Here is a 24,207-nt window from a genome sequence, read left to right on the forward strand (position 1 = left end):
CATCTCTTATTTTCCTCAGACGAAAACGAACACGATTGTCTGGCTCTTGGGTTACTATGTCCACTACGTCATTGAAGGCGGTAATGACCCAGATCCCTGCGTTTTTCACCATTATTTGTCAACTGCGCATTGGAAATGGCAGCGGTTACCACAATACCGAACGCTTTTTGCGAATATGCTTTTTCTTGTGTTTAACCATCAAGGTGTTGGTTAAGTTCCCCTGTGATTCCTGTTTCTTCCCTGAGCTTGAGTCCCCTCCCTTGTTGTATTTTTTCGTAATTTTTTTTTTCTCTTTTGCATGTATATATATACACCCAAAATTCATACGGGTGGGATAACGGGTTGGTCTTCCCCTTCAGAAGAAATGTTTTATTTGTGTTTCAACTAATTTGTTGATTTTCTTTTTGCAGCTAATATTAAATGATGATTTGACTATGGTTGTCTGAATTCTCGTGAAATATACCAAGTCAATCTGATAATAAAAAAAAAAAAAAAAAAAATGGATAGAGCATCTGCCATGTAAGCAGGAGATCCCGGGTTCGAGTCCTGGTCGGGGCACACATTTTCAGCCGTCCCCATCGAGGTATATCAACAATACCTGTCGGCAGCTGAGGGTTTCAATTAATTTTCAATTAATTATCATGCATTTCATTTAGCATCTTGCTATCTACAGACTTTTATAAATATCAGGTAGTCTCTGTTTCCTTTACAGTTCATGTACAAAGACTGTATCCCATGGTGTGTCTCTCCGATTGCAAACAGCTCTACTAGATACATTTATATCCAGTGCATGATTCCTCTACATGCTGTTGTCCCAAGGAAAAGTCTCAAGTTCCTTACGTTGACATATGACACTATTGATTCTTTTTCTATTTTACTGAACTTTTAGTAATCACTGAGGCTACAACTGCCTCATTCTCACTGAGACCAGTTTCAATATGGATATTTGTAAACAGGTCAGTTCTGTTTGTTGCCATTAGACCCAATGTATTTTCATCATAAATGGGATTCCAAACAATCTGTTCTAAATAGTTCTTGGAGCTGGAATTTAGTAATTTTTTGCAGCCTGTCTTCTCATTCCCACCACTAATAAAACAAATATTCCAGTTGATTGTTGGATGCTTGAAATCACATCTGATGATTACAATATGATCAAGAAACTTGCATACTAGTGAATGTTAAGTTTTTTTTTAAGTTTTTGGTTAGATCAGCAGGTGAGTCTGGTTGTTGACAGAATGATCAAAAACAAGTCTGTGCTCGCCCTTGATACCCAGTCTTGACCAGACAATTTCACACGCAGTTGCAATTTCTATCATGGTGGTTTGAGTTTCTTGTCTACTGTGGCAAATACACCACATCCATTTCCCATCACCCTACTCTTTCGATATACACTTAAAATTTTCCCCAGATTCTCTCAAAACTATAAATTTCATATTTTTACCATCTTTCTGCACCTAGTATCATGCAACATTCTCTGCATTTTAGGAGCACTTAAAACTCTGGCACTTTGTTATGAATGTACTCCCAAAAACCACTGATGCTCATCAAAACCTGAAATGACAGCAAAAGGAGAGAAAATTGGGAAATGGAGGTGGTGCTTTTGTTGTAGTAGACAGGAAACTCAGATCCACCAAGAGAGAGACTGTGGTTGCATGTGAGATTGTTTGATCAAGACTCAATGTCAGGGTTAAGCATAAAATTCTAACTCGATCCTTATATTGACCACCAGACTCACCTACTGACATAATTGATAATTTTAGAGATAACCCCAGTTCTCCTGAACATAACTAATCACATGCTAATCACTGAAGGAGAGATTAATCATCCAACAATCAGTTGGCACAATTATAATTTTGTTAGCCATGCGGGCGACAAGATATCCTGTGAAACTTAACTAAATACCTTCTCTGAAAACTACCTGGAACAGATAGTGGTGTGCTGGACGAAATGACACTTGTCGACACAGTGCTGGGTTCTTACAAGGGAAACTCCCCATCACCCCCCCCCCCACCCTCCCCACAGGTTTCATGGTAAGAGGGCCCAGTCAAAAACTGAACACAGATCAAACATGGAAACAGGAAGAAGGTGTATTGGACTGTGGAAAAAAAAGGGAGAGAGAGATAGAGAGAAAATGAAAACTGGAAACAGTGAGCAGTCCTCGAATAAGAAGTGCAATATAGAGCAGGCTGGAAGCACAATGGCGTCATGGTTAATTGGTTACAGTGTTGCACTGACAGGCAGGCAAGCCATGTTCTAATCTCTCTTGTGCAATTTCATTTTATTCCGCTGTTTACTTTACTCAAATTTATGTCTGTGCCATGGTGCAACGTCCATTTGCAACAGTGAAGTGTAAGGTAGGGACCTATAATGACAGTTGATTCTGCATAACTACTCTATTAGCAGATGAAAGGAAGTGGTCTGCGAATGGGAACCGCAAACATTTGATGACAAGACGACAAATCAACCAAATCCACCATCGAAAAACACGTCTGGTGTGTCATACAAGCATTAGTGACAGTACATGTGTCACATGATAGGAATCTCTTACCGACACACCTAATTTGTATGACTGGTAACTGAGTGAGATATGCCTCCTTGAATGTAAGTGATCACTCCCAACGAAATGTTTAAGACATAATAGTTTGTCACACAAGCTGCAACAAAGGAACACAACTGTTTCACAATCACACAGTTGTTCTTTGCTCTGTCAAAACATATGTTTTTAACATTTTTGAAGCTGCGTTGTTTTGGAAGTACTTTGTAGTAGCATGGTTCACATCTGTTTATTTGTTGTTTTCATTTCTGTGAGATGTCTATGTAGTATCTCGCCTACTCTCGTTATTCATCACATTTACTCATGATGGTAACATATTATTAACACAACACATATTCTATAACCAGTCTGTAATATGACAACTGCCAAGATTACAGAAAGAGAATAAACATTTCAGTGACTGGATGAACAGTTCATAATGTTGAGTATGTGGGAGGGGGGAGGGGGGGGGATAAAAAAATTACCCACAACCCCATTGCTGTTTCACGTTGCTCTTTATTTCACCTCTTCTTTGATGATGGGGCACTGTTTATAATTTTTGTTAAGTACACCCTCTTCCTGTTTTCATGCTTCATCTGTGTTCAGTTTTTGACAGGCTATCCACTGGGCCATCTTGCCACTAAATCTGAGGGCGATGCGATGAGGAGTTTCCCTTTTTATAGTAGATTAGATTAGATTAGATTAGATTAACACTTGTTCCATAGATCATGAATACGACACTTCGTAATGATGTGGAACGTGTCAGGTTAATGAAAGATGTCTGTACAAGATATTACATTACACAAAATATTGCATGACACTAATGTTTCAGTTAGTTTTCTCCCTCCCTTAATTTATATCTAAAAATTCACCCAATGAGTAGAAGGAGTTGTCATCTAGAAATTCTTTTAATTTATTTTTAAATGTTGGTTGACTATCTGTCAGGCTTTTGATGCTGTTTGATAGGTGACCAAAGACTTTTGTGGCAGCGTAATTTACCCCTTTCTGTGCCAAAGTCAGATTTAACCCTGCATAGTGAAGATCATCCTTTCTCTTGGTGTTATAGCTATGCACACTGCTATTACTTTTGTACAGGGTTGTATTATTAACAACAAATTTCATAAGTGAATATATATACTATGACGTTACTGGGAGGATCCCTAGATCCTTAAATAGATGTCTGCAGGATGACCGTGGGTGGGCTCCAGCAATTATTCTGATTACACGTTTTTGAGCAATGAATACTTTTCTACTCAATGATGAATTTACCCCAGAATATTATACCATATGAAAGCAGTGAATGAAAGTAGGCATAGTAAGCTAATTTACTGAGATTCTTATCACCAAAATTTGCAATAACCCTAATAGCATACATAGCTGAACTCAAGACGTTTCAGCAGACCATCAATGTGTTGCTTCCAGTTTAACCTCTCATCAGTGGACACACCTAAAAATTTTGAAAATTCTACCTTAGCTACAGACTTCTGTTCAAAGTCTATATTTATTACTGCAGTTGTGCCATTTACTGTACGGAACTGTATATACTGTGTTTTATCAAAATTTAAAGAGAGTCCGTTTGCTGAGATCCACTTAATAATTTTGTGAAAAACATCATTTACTATTACATCACTTAGTTCTTGGTTTTTGGATCTTATTACTGTACTTGTATCATCAGCAAAAAGAACTAACTTTTCATCTTCATCAATATGGAATGGTAAGTCATTAATGTACATCAAGAACAGTAAAGGACCTAAGACCGAACCCTGTGGGACCCTGTACTTGATAGGCCCCCAGTTTGAGGAATCAGCTGTTGTTTCTCTGGACGATGTTGACTGGATACTACAACATACACAGAATATTAGATAACTTCTTCATAGCTTTAACAAGATGAAGTACTTGAATGTGAAGCAATCCATGTCCACAGGATTTTCCTGTACATCTGTTATTGTCACTGAACAATGACTTATCACTTGATGTATTACAAGATAATAGTCTCTTCTCTCAAGATACAACTGACTATAAGCTTTGCTACATGGTTCTAACTAACACTACTCTCACACTACTGACTTCAATTACACAATGCTGCTGTCTTTGGTGATGACTGCTGACTGGGCTGTGTGGTATTCCACTCTGACATAAGCAAGCATTCTCCAGTGGTGGTAAATGGAAACTCTTGAGGCCACATCCATATCAACATCTCTCATTCATCGTTGCATCTCGCAGTGATTGCACTTACTTGCGGTTCTGTCGTTTGGTACCAGCCTTGCCTTTGGACTTGGACCTTTGGACAACTTGCTCGAGCACAGGGTGCATGCCTGCATCCAGTGATGTAGAAACTGTAGTCAGCTTGATAACAAGTAGAACTCTTGAGGTGGCATGGCAGCTGTTTGGGGTAGTGCCTCCATGTACATCAGCTCAGGCTGACATTGACAGTGTCAGTAAGTGTGAGGGTAGTAGCATGAAATCAAGCTTCATTTGCACTCTCAACTGACAGAGAGGCGGAGAGGACTGCAGCTGTGGATTCCAGTGGCAAGCTCGGTCTGTGAGCAAACATTTTGTGGACGATTCACTGACATGAGAGCATTACAGCTGGTTCTGGTGATGCTGGTGTAGCCCCATAAAGCCTTGAATAATGTAAAATGAACATCCCAAAACTTCTGTGATGACATCATGTTCCCAACACTATTTCTTGCCAAAAACTTTAAAAAATACTTCATCTTGTGCCAGAAACTTCACATGGCAAGGATCCATATGAGGAAAGAAATATCTTCACGGTTTGGTCCAACATGTGGGAGGAACAGAGTTCCTCCATGTGACTTTTGAATGTTCAAATGAACTATTCAGCTTCTCCATTAGACTGAGACTTAGTCACAAGGTATATACCTTTGGCAGCACAAATCAGTTGAAAATCAGCTGGTGTGAATTACAATTCATTGCCCAAGACAAGGACTTCAGGAAGGTCTGCAAGACAATAAATAGAACACAAAGCCAATACCGTACTAGCAGTAGGGGTGGATGTCTTGGGGACAACAAAAGGAATGGTAGCTACAACAGTAAAACACAATTAATTAGCAGGAGTACAAAATAAGAAAATATTTATTACTTAACTTTGTAGTCCATGATCTGTTGGATGACAATTATAGAAGATGTGACTAGACTAAGTGTCTGTAGGATGACATAATTTACAAGTCACAAAGCTTGCAGCGACGAATTAATCTCTCGTAATCTTGAATGTCGAATCCGGTAAATTTGAAGACTAACTTGGAACTGGGCTACAAAGACTTGATGGCAGCAATAACTGAGCTGCAGACGATGACTGACTAACATTGGCACTGTCTGACCACTGAGTGTGGCTATGAACTGTAGACTGGCACAACTGCACTACACTCCTGCTACACTTGAAGTGGCCTAGCGGCACCTCGTGGCGAGCATTGGCTATGAACTGTAGACTGGCACAACTGCACTACACTCCTGCTACACTTGAAGTGGCCTAGCGGCACCTCATGGCGAGCATAAGTACTGCGACTGGCTGTTTACTCTTCGGCTAGCACAGCCGTTCTTCTGTACCATTTATCAAGAGAATCGCATCCAGCGGATCGATCTCTCAGGCGGAGGTGTGGTCATATGACAGACAACATCACAGTGTTGATGTCAACCAGTAAGTGAGAGAAGTCAGCATTTAATTGTTGTGCAGTGGGCCTGTACAACAACTTGTTTTGATAATTAAACAATATCATAGCCCAATGTTGCAATATTTGTGCTGCTCCTGGTGGGAAAGTGTTGGAAGACTTAAATAAGCTGGCAATTAAAAGCCAATGGCATGTAATCAAATAGAACTTCTGACCATACAGCTATTGGTGGAACTTGGTAATAACACAGATAATGGCAAGCATCTTGTTTTTAATATGACTGTAATTGCACTGCGCTTTTGGAAGTTATTGAGGCAAAATCAATATACCTACCACATGGACTATTTCTATGGAAGAGCATAGCACCAGTCCCATAAGAAGATGCATCCACAGTTAATAGAAAAGTCTTAGCAATTTATGCAGTGTTTGCAATGAATTTAATGTAATTGTTAGCTTTCCCATGGCAGCTTGGAGCCCCTTGCTATTACAGGGTGCCAACAGATATTTATAATCACAGACAAGGACTGATTAGCAGGATGAATATCCTATGCATATATAACATGTCCTAAATATTCAAGTTCTTCATGGTAGTTGCAGTTTCAGTGAGCCACAGAAAGAATCTGAAACAAGTAATCTAAATTTTGCAAATGTTCAGCAGGCGTATGTCCCACGATAACAATATCATCCAATTAGTTTAGACATGAAGGGACTTTCGCTGTTAATTCTCCCAGGAACACTGAATAATAGGAGCTGAAGCACTTCCAAATGGTAGCCTTTGAAACTGGAACAATCCCCGGAAAGTGTCGATCACAAAACATTGCTGGGACTGCTCATCCAATGATAACAGTAAGTATGCCTCATGTAAACCAACCTTGGAAAAGAATCTGCTCTGTCCCAATTTGACCATTTAATCCTCTGTCTGTGGAAGAGGAAATGAATCTGTGTCAGTTCGTCAGTTTACTGTGCCTTTAAAATCAGCACAAACACATAAATGTGATGCCTATTGACTTGCAGAACTGAGTTGCATAACCCATATTTGCAGTTCAAACAGTTCAATGTGCTTGTTACTTAAGTCAGAAAAATTAGTGTGAGGCACTGAAACATTAATTATTAACACATGGTCATATAGTCACAGGTTGAACAGAACACACAAGTTTAAACCAAATATATTTGCCTGTTTCTAGAAGGGAGTACATGCAATGAAACACATTTTGTAACATAACGAAAAGTTGCTGGTAAATTGTACATAACAATTAGTGGTATTTTGTGTCCATTATATGCAGAGAAAACAGAAGTAGGTTTCTGTAACCTTGGCAACTGACTGTCTCATATGGGTTTTTATTGATAAGACAATGACATGCACCTCTGTCCAAGTTAAATTTAATTACCTTTTGAGACACTCCTAATTGGACAACAAGTTTGTTCTTCTATCTGTGTACTACTGCTGAAGATTTTCCATGAGGTGGAAATGCAAGCCTTTGCTTGTGTCAATGCTAATGTCATTGCCAACACAATGTGGACTTCCTGAAACGTTTGCTGAAGCCTTGCATTAGCCTGTTGCTGGCCCTGGCTGCCTTGTAACCATACTATTTGGATAGGACCATGTCTACTACAATGGAAACATTTTGCATCATGACAAGAATGAGCTTTTCTGTCATGATTTGAGAAGCACTGAGCCCAAAACTGTTCACTCTATTCTATAGTACATCTCACGTGCAGTGAGACTGAAAGATTGTGCCTTTACATTCACTGTAAAGCTGAGTCTTGGATTTATTTACTTTAACAGTAGCATAGCTTTACACTGAGAGCCTTGTGCTCTTTTCCAAGAGAAATCAATAGAGCCTAAAAATCAAATTCATCAGTGTCCACAGTACTTTGAAATTTCACAATAGACAAAACTTTTTTCAGATTGGAATCATGCAATTTCAGAATAGCAGCATTAGATTAGATTAGATTAGATTAGTTTTCGTTCCATAGATCCGTGTTGAGGAGATCCTCATGGATGTGGAACATGTCACCTTTTTTTATATTTTTTAAGCTGAAATAACAATACTAACAGTATAAATATATACAACACATCATTTGTTTCTATTAAAAAATTGACAATGGAGTAGAAGGAGTTGGTCACTAGTAAGTCTTTCAGGATCCTTTTAAACTAATCTCTATTTGTAACTAAATTTTTTATGTTTGCTGGCAAATTATTGAAGATGAGTGTTCCTGAGTAGTGGACCCCTTTTTGAACTAAAGTAAGTGATTTTAAGTCCTTGTGCAGATCATTTTTGTTCCTGGTATTGTATGTATGAACTGAGCTGTTTGTTGGAAAAAGAGATATATTATTTAGGACCAACTGCATTAAGGAGTAAATATACTGAGAGGCAGTAGTTAGTATACCCAATTCTTTAAAGAGGTTTCTACAAGATGTCCGTGAGTTTACTCCACAAATAATACGTATTACACGCTTTTGGACTCTGAAAACTTTTGTTTGACTTGAAGAGTTACCCCAAAATATTATACCATATGACATTATGGAATGAAAGTAGGCAAAGTATGCAAGCTTTTTCATTTTTATGTCGCCTATGTCTGCTAACACTAGAACTGCAAATACAGATTTGTTAAGGCGTTTCTGCAGTTTTGTGGTGTGCTCCTCCCAACTGAATTTATTATCAAGTTGTAATCCCAGGAATTTAAGACTGTCAACCTCTTCTATCTGCTCTTCTTCATACTTTATGCATATGCTGGGTGGAAAGCTCTTACAGGTTCTGAATTGCATATAGTGAGTCTTTTCGAAGTTTAATGTCAGTGAGTTGGCTTTAAACCATTTATTAATATCCATGAAAATATCATTAGCAGATCTTTCTAGAACTACACTCGACATACTATTTATTGCAATACTTGTGTCATCTGCAAACAAAATGAACTCTGCTTCTGGCAGTGTAACTGATGAGAGATCATTAATGTACACAAGAAAAAGTAATGGCCCTAAGATGGATCCTTGTGGGACACCACATGTAATTTCTTCCCATTCTGATGATGACTGATGACTTAATTCACTAGTCCCTTGCACTGACACCCTTTGTTTCCTGTTAGCGAGGTATGACTTGAACCATTTTGCAGTACTGCCCGTGACACCGTAGAATTCTAATTTATTTAAAAGTATGTTGTGGTTTACACAATCGAATGCCTTTGACAAATCACAGAAAATACCTGCTGCTTGTAACTTGTTATCTAATGAATTAAGTACATTTTCACTGTAGGTGTAAATAGCCTTTTCGATATCAGAACCCTTCAGAAATCCATACTGTGTTCTTGATAATATGTTATTTGTGGTCAGATGGTTGAGAAGCTGCCTGTAGATTACCTTTCTCTAAAATTTTTGAGAATGCAGGCAAAAGTGAAATTGGTCTGTAGTTTGATGGCATCTCTTTATCCCCTTTCTTGAATAGAGGCTTAACATCTGCATATTTCAGCCAGCCAGGAAATGTCCCAGTTATAATTGACTGGTTACACAAGTAACTTAGAATTGTACTAAACTCACAAGAACATGCCTTAATTAACTTTGTTGATATTTCATCATAACCACTAGAATGCTTTGTTTTTAAAGATTTTATTATGGAAGTTATTTCTTTTGGTGATGTGAGTGACATATTCATGTTCCTAAAGCTATTTGTAAAGGCTAGTTTCAGATATTCAAGGGCATTATTTACTGATCCTGACAATCCCATTCTATCCGTAATGGATATAAAGTACTTGTTAAATAGATTTGGCACGCTATGCCCATTGGTTACTAATGTGTCATCTACCCTTAGTGCTATTTGCTCCTGTTCCTTTCTGGTTCTTCCAGTTTCCTCTTTCACTATATCCCATATTGTTTTTATTTTGTTCCCTGACATTGCTATCTTCTTCTCATAGTGTATTTGTTTAGATGCCTGAATTACTTTTTTAAATATTTTACAGTATTCATTGTATTTAGCTAAATCATCAGCATTAGAGCTATTCTTGGTCAACAGATAGATTTTCCTTTTTGTCTTACAGGAAATCTTTATTCCTTGTGTGATCCATGGTTTTATTATAGACTTCTGTTTAATTTGAGTAACTTTTAGAGGAAAACAGTTTTCAAACAGGGTACTGACACTGTTCATGAATGTGTTACATTTTTCATTCATCTCATGAGCACTATAAACATCTTTCCGGTTCATATCTTTGAGCAGTTTTCTAAAACACTCAATTTTTTGTTGATTGAATACTCTCCTGTACTCAGACTTAGCAGTCTTGATAATCTGCTTAGAATTTACATCTAAAACAAGGAGCTGCATGTCATGATCTGATAGTCCATTTATTACAGGTTTTATGATATGATGTTGTTCCTTTGATTTGTCTATAAAAATGTTATCAATGGCTGTCCTTGAGGATTTAGTGATCCTAGTTGGAAAGTTTACAGTGTGAGTTAGATTGAAAGACAACATTACTAACTGCAGTAAATGTTTACTGGAAAATTGAATTAGAAAATCTGTATTAAAGTCACCAGCAATCAAAATTTCTTTGTTTCTTACTGTTAAATAACCCAAAAGAGCTTCTAGATGATTTATGAATAGATTATAATTTCCTGCAGGTGCTCGGTAAATAGTTACTATTATATAGGATCTGTTATGGAACTCTACTTCTGTTGCACATGCTTCTAGATGCTGCTCTAAACAGAATTTATTAATGTCAATGTTCTTGAATTTATGGCAGTTTTTAATAAATGTGGCAACTCCTCCTCCCTCCATATCTACTCTGCAGAAGTAGGAAGCTAGCTTAAATCCTGAAATGTCTAACATATCTATACCAGTGGTCACTTGATGTTCAGAGAGGCAGATTATGTCAATTTCGTTAGATGAATTCATTTCATCGATACAAATGAATAGTTCATCAACTTTATTTCTGAGTCCCGGAATGTTCTGGTGTAATAAAGATAACTGATACTGCATACTAATGTGATTATAACTGCTTTGGTGAAGATGAACTGGCAGTTTCTGATTACTTTCTGTTAAACATTGTTTAAATGGAGGCTTGTATGCTAAAATCTGACTTCTGTTCATCTATTTTCTCAAACTGAGTCTGTCTGCCAATCTCTCTTAAAACTCGTTTTCTATCCCCCTTCCCTACCTAAAAAAGGCATCCCTCTGACACCTGTGACCACTGGTATTTTACCACTTGTGACAGTGTCCCCCCTCAAGTTTTCTGCAATCAAGCCAGACAGTTTTCCCTTCCCTTTCCTATTTAGGTGAAGACCATGCCTAGTGTAGTCCCTCCTATCAATAGCATCCACAGGAATCAAACCAATATGGGACCCTATATCCGTCCTAAGCAGCCACTCTAACTCCAAGTTCACCCTCCCTACAGAAGAGTTCAAGTGAGGCCGATCATGGCATCTCAACACAGACACAAATCCCACACTCGTATGCTTCGTTGCTGATGCTATGTACACCAGGTCACTCTCTATGGAATATTCAGAGTCTCTGTCAATGCTGTTTCCTGGACCACCCACTATAACCACGGCATCCTGCTTCATGAAATCCTTGCATAGAGAACCTAAATCCTCTGTTACCTGACCCAGATCTGCACTAGGCTTGAAAAAGTTTGTGACCTGGTACTCTAGACCTAGATTTTCCTGCAGTAGTTGGCCAACACCTCTACCACGGGAACTACCTAACAACAGAACTTTCTTTCTCCTTACAAATTTCCCTACCTTTTTCTAGTCCTTGAAAGCTTGTTGTGCCCTAGCTTCAGCTACATGAGGCTCATCCGATTCTGACTGAGGCAACAGGTCAAATCTATTTTCAAGATTTATCACAAAGCTGTCTAATGCTCTCCTTTGCCTGTTCCCCCTATTACCTGTTGCCACTTCCCACCTCTGTTCACCCTTCTCCCTCTTTAACCTGTCCAGATCCTCCCTTGCCTTGTCTAGGTCAGCTTGAAGAGCTGCAATTTTCCCTTCCTGTTCCAGTATTTTCCTATCTCTACTGCAGATCCTACAATACCACTGGTGAGCCTCATTTATGTCCCCATTTCCCACACCACTACATTCGCCCCAATGAAAGAAACAACACCACCCATCACACCATACCCCGGAACTAACGATCATATGGCATGTCACACACTTCTCACTCATGGCAAAAACAGAAATCGTATAAACTGATTTAAGTACTGGCTAATACGTAAACAAAGGATCCTAGAAACTATTCAGGCAGATATAAATAAGTTGAAAGTGTAATGAATAAAAAACACTGGAGATTACATGTAAGTTTAAGTCACTGTTTCCTTATGATACGCGCGCGTGAAATTAAGCCTAAAGTCTGCATCCATGCATCTGACGTGTTTTGTATGATTACATCACATAATGTGATGTCACAGTGAATGAGTCCACATGTACACTTAAACTTGCACCGTCATGTTAGCCATCTATGTTTTGCAATCCACTGTTTTAAAGTCTGTATGGGCTGGTTCTTGAACCAGAAAAATTCCAACCTCAGTGCATGACATGAACCTGAGCATTAAAACGTTTACCTAGCAGCAGAAGCAGCTCATAATAGCTAACATCTTCTGGACGGGAATTAGGACACAGTTTCAGAGACATTACACACTGGCTCTGACCACTGAGAGAAAGAAAGCCATGCACACCAGACCTGTAATGCTGTATGTAGTGAAATGAACTTCCATCTGCTTGTGATATTCTGACCAACCCTCTTCGTCACTATTGAATGGGAAAAACTTGGTAGCAGCAAATGGCTGTGATACTGCTTGTTGTGATTGTTGTGTAGTCATCTGCTGGACATTGAGAAAAAGTCATTCAATCTGTTGCAAATGAAACTGAACAACTTCATTTCGAGACATTTGCCATGGTGGCTCAGGCATAGTTAAAAACTTGACATTATACACCGTAAGACTCAGAATACACTGTCGACAGTACTCCTACTGAGTAGCGACTCTACATAAGCCACAAGGCAAATCACGGTGGACAATGCTCTGGAATAACGTGCATACATCATTACCAACTTTGTGCTCAGGTGAGTAAAATCCATGTAAGACCAGACTTACTGCCATTTGCTGTGAAGGATGACATAACATTCACTGGCACAGTGGTGTGTTCTAAGAATTACTTCCGTAGGAGACTGACAGTATCCTACAACATACATAAAATATCAGATCCCTTCCTTATATCTTGAACAAGATGAAATACTGAAACAATCCATGTCCACAAAGAATGTCACATATATTTGTTGCTGACACTGAACACTAACTTATCACCTGATACAGTATACAATAATAGTATCTTCTTCTCAAAGTACAACAGACTACACACTTTTCTACATGGTTCTGTCTAATACAACTCTGGCACTGCTGGCTATAGTGAGGCAACGTCACTGTATTTGGTGATGACTGCAGTCTGGGTTGAGTAACACTCTGCTCTGTTTTAAGCATTCTACAGTGATGGCATATGGAAACTCTTGAGGGTGCATCTCCACCTGTGTTTCTCATTTGTTGTTGGATCTGGCAGTCACTGCACTTACTTGTAGTTCTGTCCCAAGGTACCAAATCTGTGTTGGAACCTCATTCTTCAGATGACACCACAAATAGTTCAGAGCCCCACTCATTATGGAAATATATTACATCTAATGGTAACAAACATGCCTGAATTCTTTGAAGATTGCCACGTATAAACTGGTATCAGTGACCAAGGGGCAGGGCTGAGTTAGCCTCTCTGTTAACTATAATCCATGCACATCAATCAAACAAAAAACCTTGCCCAATAGTTAGAAGAAAGCAATGATCTCCCCCATTTACAAGAGGGGTAGTAGAAGTGATCCACAAAACTACTATCCACTATCCTTGATATCAGTTTGTTGTAAAATCTTAGAACATATTCTGAGCTCAAATATAATGAGATATTTCAAACAGAATGACCTACTTCGTGTCAACCAGCATGGACTTCGAAAACACCAGTCATGTGAAACCCAGCTTTTACTTTTCTCATATGATACCCTGAAAGCTGTCGATTAAAGCAATTAAATAGACTCAATATCTCATCTATGCTTATTATCAACAGTAAGAACGTATGACATTTTGGTAAAATTTGTGGCTGGACTGAGGGTTCCTTCATAGGGAGGTTGCAGCATGTTATCTTGGGTGGAGAGTCATTTACAGATGTAGAAGTAACTTCAGGTGTATCCCAAGGTAATTAGTTGGCCCCAAGTTAGTGTTTCAGGTTTTATGCTGTCCATGGTGTATATTAATGACCTTGTGGACAATAATAATGGTGACCTCAGTCGTTTCACAGATGATGAATTTATCTGCAATGAAGTACAGTCTGAAAAAAGCTGCACAAATACTGTCAGACCGCGATAACAATTTCAAAGTGTTGCAAAGATTGTCAAGTTGCTTGAAATTTTCAGAAATGTAAAATTGCGCACCTCTAAAAACCAAAACTAGTATCCTATGACTACAATATCAATGAATCACAGCTAGACTCAATAGATCCAAGATGGCGCAGAGTGAAATTGTAATATATTCAAAGCTCACAAAAACTGATATATATACAGGACTATTATGTGCAAAATGTGTAAAAAATGGTGGCAATAAAGGCAATCTGTGCTACTCGTGTGCTGTAAAAGTAAATAATTGTAAAGGTATGTTTATGTGATCGAAAACAAAGAACTATGTTTTGGTGCCACATGGCGACTACAAACTCGCTACGGACTCAGCATCGAAAGACGAAATAATTAAAGTGTTGCAAGAGGAGACAATCAGAGAGTTAGAACAAAAACTAAGCAAAGAAACTGTTCTGATGTCAGCTGGCAAAAAGCCAGTGCAATGTGTAAGTGTAACTGAAGGCAGCATTTACAAGCCAATCAGCGAAAACGAAAGTGTAATGAACGATACCAATAGTGTTACAGAAGATAAAGCACCTGAACATCTGAAACAAAGTTACAAGTTAAGGAATGCAGTACGGAATCCGAAAGTATTAATAGTGAGTGACAGCCAAGGCAGGTACTGCAGAAACATTCCGGAGACAAAACTAGACACAAAATGTGACATTCAAAGTTTTATTAAACCAAATGCTCCTCTCCATGAAGTTTTTAATTGAACTGACAAATTAGTAGAAGCCTTGAATACAAGTGATACTCTTATATTAATGGCTGGGTCAAACAATACTGAGGACTCCTATAACATTGTGGAAAGCATTGATAATGTCTTACTAAGTGTTCTCCAACTCAGTAACATGACGAATATCATTTTGCATCCAATTCCGAAAAGATTCGAGAAAGAATACATAAAAAAAAAAAAATCGACATGGTTAATCATTATTTAGTGCAAATATTGAACTGTTCAAAATCTTGCAACAAAAGTAGAATATCCATAAACTTTGAAATGGAAAAAGACTGCCTTGTGATAAATTCACAGGTCACAGATTCCACTTGAACAGACAGCGGAAGGAGCAAGTATGCAAAAATAGACTGTCTTTGTTAATTAAAATTAACCATCATGCAAACCAGATACATTTATCTCTGAATCGACCAGTCTACCTGCAGACATCAGTGTTTCACCAAATTAAATACAATGTCAAACCAGTGCAATACAAGTGTCTAAAATGAAACAAATGCTACTTGACAAGTGGATTACCATTAGAAGCACCACAGCACACAAAAGGCAGGGCCCAGAATCTAGGCAACCAGCTAGCAAGAAGGCACCATCCACACCTCAAAACAAGGAGGATTTTTTACAGCTAACAATACTAGATGTAAAAAAGAGATAAGTGGTCAAACAAGACACAATATAGGGGCCTAGTCCCTGCTTCATACTTTAAATTGTTCCATCAGAATGTTCAGTCTCTTTTCAATACGCTGAATGAAATACAAATCTTGTTAAATGATATGAGTGACATTTCTGTTTTATTCTTTACTGAGCACTGACTAGGCCGGCCGGTGTGGCCGTGCGGTTCTAAGCGCTTCAGTTTGGAACCGCGTGACTGCTACGGTCGCAGGTTCGAATCCTGCCTCGGGCATGGATGTGTGTGATGTCCTTAGGTTAGTTAGGTTTAATTAGTTCTAAGTTCTAGGCGACTAATGACCTCAGAAGTTAAGTCGCATAGTGCTCAGAGCCAATTGAGCCAGCACTGACTAAATAACGGTATGATAGAACTAGCACACCTACCTCAGTTTAAATTAGTTGGCACATTTTGTAGAGAAGTACTCAGGCATGGTGGTAGCTGCATATATGTTCGAGAAGATATAGACTTCACTAACATATAGGCCTAACGTAATTTGACATCTTATCTAACGAAAGAGACATAGAACTCTCAATAGTAGAACTGACAACTAGAAATTCTGTAATCACCAGATGGTGATAAAAAAGTTGTTTTATAATCATTTGGAAGAGCTGTTAGAGGATCATATGTGGAGATTTCATTGTTGATTTCTCCAAACCCAGTAAATTTAAAGATAAAATCAAAGATTTATTGAAGTCCTTTAAGCACTACTTTTGTAATAACCATAGATCAGGTGTTTGTAAATACAGATAAATATACCTGCAACACACAAACACTGGTTTTAGTGATCACAATGCCCTAATACTAACAATCACTGTTCCAGGATTCACGAGAGCCCAGAAAACTAGAGCTATTGTCAAGAAATTTATAAATGAAACCATAGATTACTTTTGTTCTCTCTTGAGAATAGGAATCTGGACTCATGTTTACAGTTCAAACAACACAGATGACTAGTTTGATAAATTTATGGCCACGTATAAACATTTTTTTTTGGAATAGCCTTTCCTAAACAAACGTCACTTATAAATTCTGTAGACAAATTAAAAAAATGGATCACAACAGGAATAAAAATATCATGCCAGAATAAAAGGAACTTGTATGAATACTCAAAGCAAACCACAAATCCTGTACTTATCAACTACTATAAACAATATAAACAAATACTTAGACAAGTTATAACAAAAGAAAAGAAAATGGAAACTGACAAACAAATAAAAAAAATCCAGGAAAAAGAGTAAAGCAACCGGGAGTATCATAAAAAGAGAAACAGGTACTACATCATTAGCCCACAAAAATATAGAACTTCATGAAAACAACAATAAAATAATCAACCCCACAGTAGTGGCTAACAAATTTAACAACTACTTTTCTAACGTAGCACACCACCTGATTACCAAACAGCACAACTCACAACCAGACAGCAATACACTCCTGTCAGATACAAAAATTCTATAAATGTCTATTACAACACCTGAGGAATTATCTGCCATTAAGAAAGGTTACCCAATAGGTATTCAGCAGGTACTGATGAAATACAAGATATTATCATCAAAGCAAGTGTAACATCTATTGTAGAACCACTAATGGATATTTCCAGAATGAGATTTTCACTCTGCAGCGGAGTGTGCGCTGATATGAAACTTCCTGGCAGATTAAAACTGTGTGCCCGACCGAGACTCGAACTCGGGACCTTTGCCTTGCCCGCGAAAGGCAAAGGTCCCGAGTTCGAGTCTCGGTCGGGCACACAGTTTTAATCTGCCAGGAAGTTTCACTAATGGATATTTTCAATTCATCATTCATGAGTAGTATATTCCCAAATAATCTGAAAATGCCAAAAGTGACACCGCTGTACAAAAAAGAAAACAAACATGAAGCTGCAAACTATAGACCTGTATCATTATTGTCAGGCTTTGAAAAAATTCTGGGAAAACTATTTCTTAGAAGGCTGACAGCATTACTAAATAAAGAAAACATAATAAATGATGTGCAACATGGATTCAGAACTTGCAGATCAACACAGTCAGCTATTTATACCTTCCTAAATGACATTCTAACTGCAGTAGATAATAAGCAACACGTGTCTGGCATATTTCTTGACCTTAGTAAAGCCTTCAATGTAATTGATCATAATACTGTGTTGCAGAAGCTAGGTAATTATGGAATACAAGGCCTGCCAAACAAGTAGATACATTCCTACCTTCATGACTGTCAACAGATCACTCAAATAAAATACAAAGACGTAAAACACAAACAGTTTGTAATTTTACAGTAATCTACAAACAATTACATATGGACTTCCTCAAGGGTCAATCCTTGGGCCAATTCTTTTCATTCTTTATGTTAATGATTTGAAAAAAAAAAAAGGGGACAACAGTACTTTTTGCAGATGACACAAATATACTAATCAAATCATGTGATGAAGAAAACAGGCTAATAATAAACAATGAAAAAACAGTGACGGCCAATTTACACAATTCACAGGCACTACATCCTGCAAGACAGATTTTTAAAATTTATGGAAAAACTGTCTCATCTGTGAGAAACACGAAATTTTTAGGTATACATATTCAGCAAAACCCTAATGGGAGAAACATCTTATTCATGTAAATAAAAAGTTAAACACACTTACATATGCAGTAAGAATCCTCTCACAAAATACAAGCCGTGCATCTGTCATCACAATGTACAGCATTATCTTTTGGGGGAACTCCATAGGTACAAACAAAACATTTAGGCTATAGAAAAAGATTGTTAGAATAATATACTCCTGTAGACCAATATTTAAAAATCTCAATACACTGCCTCTTCCTTGCTTATGTATGAAATACTAAATTTCACAAAAGGAAGAATTTTAAAAGATGGAAAAATCTTCAAATATAACTGATTTCTACCCTTATAATACTAGGCAGAAGCATTATTTGCATGTCAATACAGTAAGTACAAACATTTGTAAGAGTGGAGTGTATTACACTGGCATAATGCTGTACAATCACATGCCATCCTATTTGAAAAAAGTGCAAAATTTACAAAAGTTTAAAGTGAAACAGAACATGTACTTGCTTGACCACTGCTTCTATTCTGTTTCTGAGTTTTAAGAGTACCAGAAAAGTATAGTGTAACTGCTCAAATATTCTCAACCATTCTATCATTTTATTTCATTATATTAATTTTGTCATCAATATTCAACAGGATGACAATCATCATCAATATTCAACAGGTCCTCCCCCCATGAACCATGGACCTTGCCGTTGGTAGGGAGGCTTGTGTGCCTCAACGATACAGATAGCCGTACCGTGGGTGCAAACACAACGGAGGGGTATCTGTTGAGAGGCCAGACAGAAGAAGAGAAATTTGTTAACATCGAGTATAGATTTAAATGTCAGGAAGTCGTTCCTGAAAGTATTTGTATGGAGTGTATCCATGTATGGAAGTGAAACATGGACGATAAATAGTTTGGACAAGAAGAGAATAGAAGCTTTCAAAATGTGGTGCTACAGAAGAATGTTGAAGATTAGGTGGGTAGATCATGTAACTAATGAGCAGTTATTGAATAGGATTGGGGAGAAGAGAAGTTTGTGGCACAACTTGACTAGAAGAAGGGATCGGTTGGTACAACATGTCCTGATGCATCAAGGGATCACAAATTTAGCAGTGGAGGGCAGCGTGGAAGGTAAAAAGCGTAGAGGGAGACCAAAAGATATGAATACACTAATCAGATTCAGAAGGATGTAGGTTGCAGTAGGTACTGGGAGACGAAGGAGCTTGCACAGGATAGATTAGCACGGAGAGCTGCATCAAACCAGTCTCAGGACTGAAGACCACAACAACAACAATGTTCAACAGGTGCTGAATAATTTTTAATTATTTATCTTTTCAAAATAACAATGTGTATGATGTTGTGATGTTGTATATACTGTGCCAACCTGACTTATCCCACATTGTTTGTACAAATTATGTACCCAAACATGATTCACAGGACCAATAAAGAAATACAAATATAAATAAAGCCATACAAATGCCTGTGTGTAACACTTAGGAGAAACATGGAATGGAACAATTGCTTGGACTCAGTTGTGCATGAAGCAGGTTGCAGACTTTGGTTTATTGGTAGAATATTGGGGAAATGTGATCAGTTTACAAAGGAGACTGCTTACAAATCATTCATGAGACCCATCTTAGATTGTTTACAAATAATTCATGTGATTGGTTCTAGAAAATTGCTCAAATGTGTGGGACCAGTAGCAAACAGGACTAACAGTGGATACTGAATGTATACAGAGGAGGACAGCTTATATGGTCACAGGTTTGTTTGACCCATGGGAGAATGTCACAGAGATACTGAAGGAACTGAAAGGACAGACTCTTAAAGATGGACAGAAAATATTCCAAGAAAGTCTACTAAGAAGGTTTCAAGAACCAGCTTTAAATGAATGTACTACAATCCCCTACATTTTGCTCAAGAGGACGAGATAAGACTAATCACAGTTTCATTCATGAATGGAAGGGGAAAAAGCCCTAATAAATGGTACACTGTAACATTCCCTCTGCCATGCACTTCACAGTGTTTTGCAGAGTATAGTATAGACATAGGTGCTTTAGCAGTTAACCACAGATATGACTATAAATAGGGAGACAGTGTATGAGAGACATTTTTCTTACTGGAAAACAGTCGAAAGAAAGCAGCCAATTGACACATAGGCACCACAGATCTGACACTGCCCAAAGAAGAGTTACAGGCTCTGCTGTTCCTGAACTATAGAAACTATTTACGAGACAGTCTGAGCAGCACTCTTCAAAGATTGTTTGCAGATGATTCTATTATTAACTGCCTAGTAAAATTATCATAACATCAAAACCAATTACAAAATGGCTTAGACATAAAAAAGTCTGTGGTATATAGTGGTGACTGGCTCTGAATAAGGAAAAGTATGTGATGATCTACATGAGAATGAAAAAAAAAAAATCTGTTAAAGTCCTGCTACATACCAAAACACACAAATCTAAAAGCTGTCACTTCACCTAAATATCTAGCGATTTCAACTACAAACACTTACATTGGAACTATTGCACACATATGTTTTGGGAAAGGCAGGCCTGATCAAAGGGGGGGAGTGCAAACCGAGGTATCTGCCCAGCAGTTTGGGAGGGAGGTGGGGGGCGCCAAATCCATATTCTTGAAGAAAAAAACGTGTTTCAGAAAGCGCCTAGCATCCAGCCCACATTGCTCTATCGATTATTCACATGATTTTAAAATGCACCCGTTAGTTTTTTAACACATTCTTAGGTGATTTCTGAACCAACTGAGTTTTGAATGTGCGCGTAGTGCACGTGATGCCTCTGCGAGGGTAATCGTCGTCGCATCTAGAAATAACAAAACTTTCTGCAAGACAAAAGTGGACTGGGTTATGCGAGCCATGCCGAATAAACACAAATGGGTGAATGGCAATCGCTGTTTGTTTAAGTGGCTGATACCGTGTGTAAATGACCAGCATTGTTATAATTATTAGCGAAATCCATAGATTCAAACTAACAGAGTGGAAATTTAAATGACTAACAGGTAAGAAAGATTACATATTATCTTCTCGATGTATGCAGGAAAATGAAATTCTGACAGAAATTTTTTGCCAGATCGCTACACTACCAGTTGTTCAGTATGCGGCTAGCAGTCGATATAAGTTCTCTCCTCGGAATAGCGTAGAAAACATCGTGTACGGACATGTAATAACGTCTAACCTGAGAATAAACGCGGGATAACTGCACCGATGATTCTTGCGGAACTGGTGAAGTTAACGGAGAATAAGTTTTGACAATGGCAGGAATAGTTACAGAATAGTGATGACAATCCTGCAGACTCTAAGGAAGAATATGACGATTCCAAATTTATGTAACAATTTTGTGTTACTACTTTTCCATCTCATGCTTGAGAAACTGGAGCATATGAATGACATTCAAAAGTATTTCTTAACTTAAAACATTTTGCTTGCAGTAAACGTAAGGATTTGATATTGGTACTTCTCGAATTATGTTCTGTCGATGAGGTACATAAAAATGACAACTTATGCCAAAACAGTCTCGTTTATTTGGCGCGTGCTACAATTGCTGCAATATTAGTAGGAAGGCCTATTTCGTTGCAGGCAGACAGTGGCAAAACAGACGTAATCAAATCGAGAAACCGCACCCGCTTTGGGTACTATTTGTCTCTGTTTTGACGAAGTAATAGATTATTTTGCAGAAAAGAAAGTATGCCGTCCGTGTAAAGGGGTTGGGAAGATTAGAGAGAAAAAATATGAGACCTCAGGATTGAAGAGATGTGTACTGTCTTGTTTGTCACTTGTCTTTCATGGTTTTGCGTTCCCTACATTTAATTTTGTGTCACACAAAAGAGAAAGATATTAGCTAATAGGAAATAGCGTCCAAATTTTCTGAAGAGTTCTTGTTCCCCCAGTCACAAATAATCCCACTCAGTCTTGGGAGCAGTTAAGGCACCACAGGACGTTTTAATTTCCAATGTTCTCAGCATAGGTTTGATGGCTTCCGTTACAAATTTGCACGTTTGAATTCCACAGAGTGAAATACGGTGACTGCGTGAAGAGGCTTGGCACTGTACTTTGGCACACTTAATACCGAATAATGTGTCTTACACTTCATTGAACAAATGTTTTATATATCAATCTCTTCAGAAAGATGTGCACTACAAAATGAACATATTTTTGACATCCTACCTCAAACGCTTGAGGGGGTAGGGGCACTGTCAAGTTTTTTTACCGGTTCGGAAAAAAAATGTCAATGATCTGGAGCTGGGGAAAGGCACAACAAAGACTGTTTTAATGGCAGAACTCTTAGAAGATGCGACAGGTCTGCTAAAAAGACACTACACTAATCCTGTGTGTCTTTTTAGAATACCGCGTGTTGTTTTTGTTGTCTCTGTCGTGTTCCGTTCTGTACGTCAAGTGGTATGTTGTAATTGTGTAGCCTATACATGTGTAGTTCATTAACTTGTATGATTTGTAGGCACATTTACGTATGGTTACACAACAAATAATGCAACACACACTAAAGTGACAGTACGACTTATCACGGTAAAATTACACTGTCTTTTTCATGGAAATAGTATTTTAAGGTTTAATGCCAGCAATCTGAAACACGTAGAGAGCTCATCTGTTAACAAAACATATCAGGTTCTTTTTGTATTACAGATTCATTGAAGTTAATACTGCTTCCATGTCATGGTCGAGTAGAGAAATATTACTGTGTGGCACATTTATCACTTATCAGTTCTGAGTAAGTTAATTTCTGTGAATTAACGTAGTTGAGATAAAAGATAGCCGTTATGCAGTAATCTCCAGAATTTAATGAAAACTACCATTAATCTTCGCAGATAAATTAAAATGACAGTGAAGTTAAATAATACAATTAAAATGTGAACTTTATAAGTTATTGCCGCGTCTCGGGCCGTTTAATATTAACAAGATTCAAATAAGACGTTGAGGCCGTGCAAATGGCCGACAACAATCATTCATAGGCTAGCGCTGTATTGCGCGCTCTGAAAACATAAGTTACTAATTTCCTAACACGTAGGGATGCTAAAGATACATAAATAAATGTCTTGAGAACAAATAAAGACATATATTTAACCAAGATGCAACATAAATATACTGGTACTTACAATGACTCTCGGGTCTATCCTCATCCAGGAACAAATCCAGAGTATTTAATAACGGTACGTCAAGTCATTCAACTGTTTCACAGCTATTAATATTTTTAACATATAATGAAGACTAATGTATATAATAAATAGATATTGTTCTTAAATACAGTTAGGTTGAATGATAAATGTTTTTCCTGTACGTTTTTGCATACGTCTTTCAAGAATGACAAGTCAGTTCATAGCACTGTTCGTAATTCAATATGAATAAATGTTGTTCTCCCCAGATCAACCAGTAGCAACTGATATGTAGTGTGGGATGCTTACCAAATGGGGTTGATGGAGGACATCGAAAATGTCCAAAGAAGAGCAGCTTGTATTGTATTAATGCAACATAGGGGAGTGTCACGGATATGATAAGCGAGTTTGGGTGGCAATCACTAAAACAAAGGCTATTTTCATTGCGGCAAGCTGTTTTCACAAAATTTCAATCACCAATTTTTCTCTAAACACAAAAATATTTTATTGTTGCCGACCTACACAGAGTGAAATGACCAGCATAATAAACTACGAGAAATCGTAGATTTAAATGTTT

This window comes from Schistocerca gregaria, chromosome 2 (genome assembly GCF_023897955.1).
Source record: "Schistocerca gregaria isolate iqSchGreg1 chromosome 2, iqSchGreg1.2, whole genome shotgun sequence".
Lineage (NCBI taxonomy): Eukaryota > Metazoa > Arthropoda > Insecta > Orthoptera > Acrididae > Schistocerca > Schistocerca gregaria.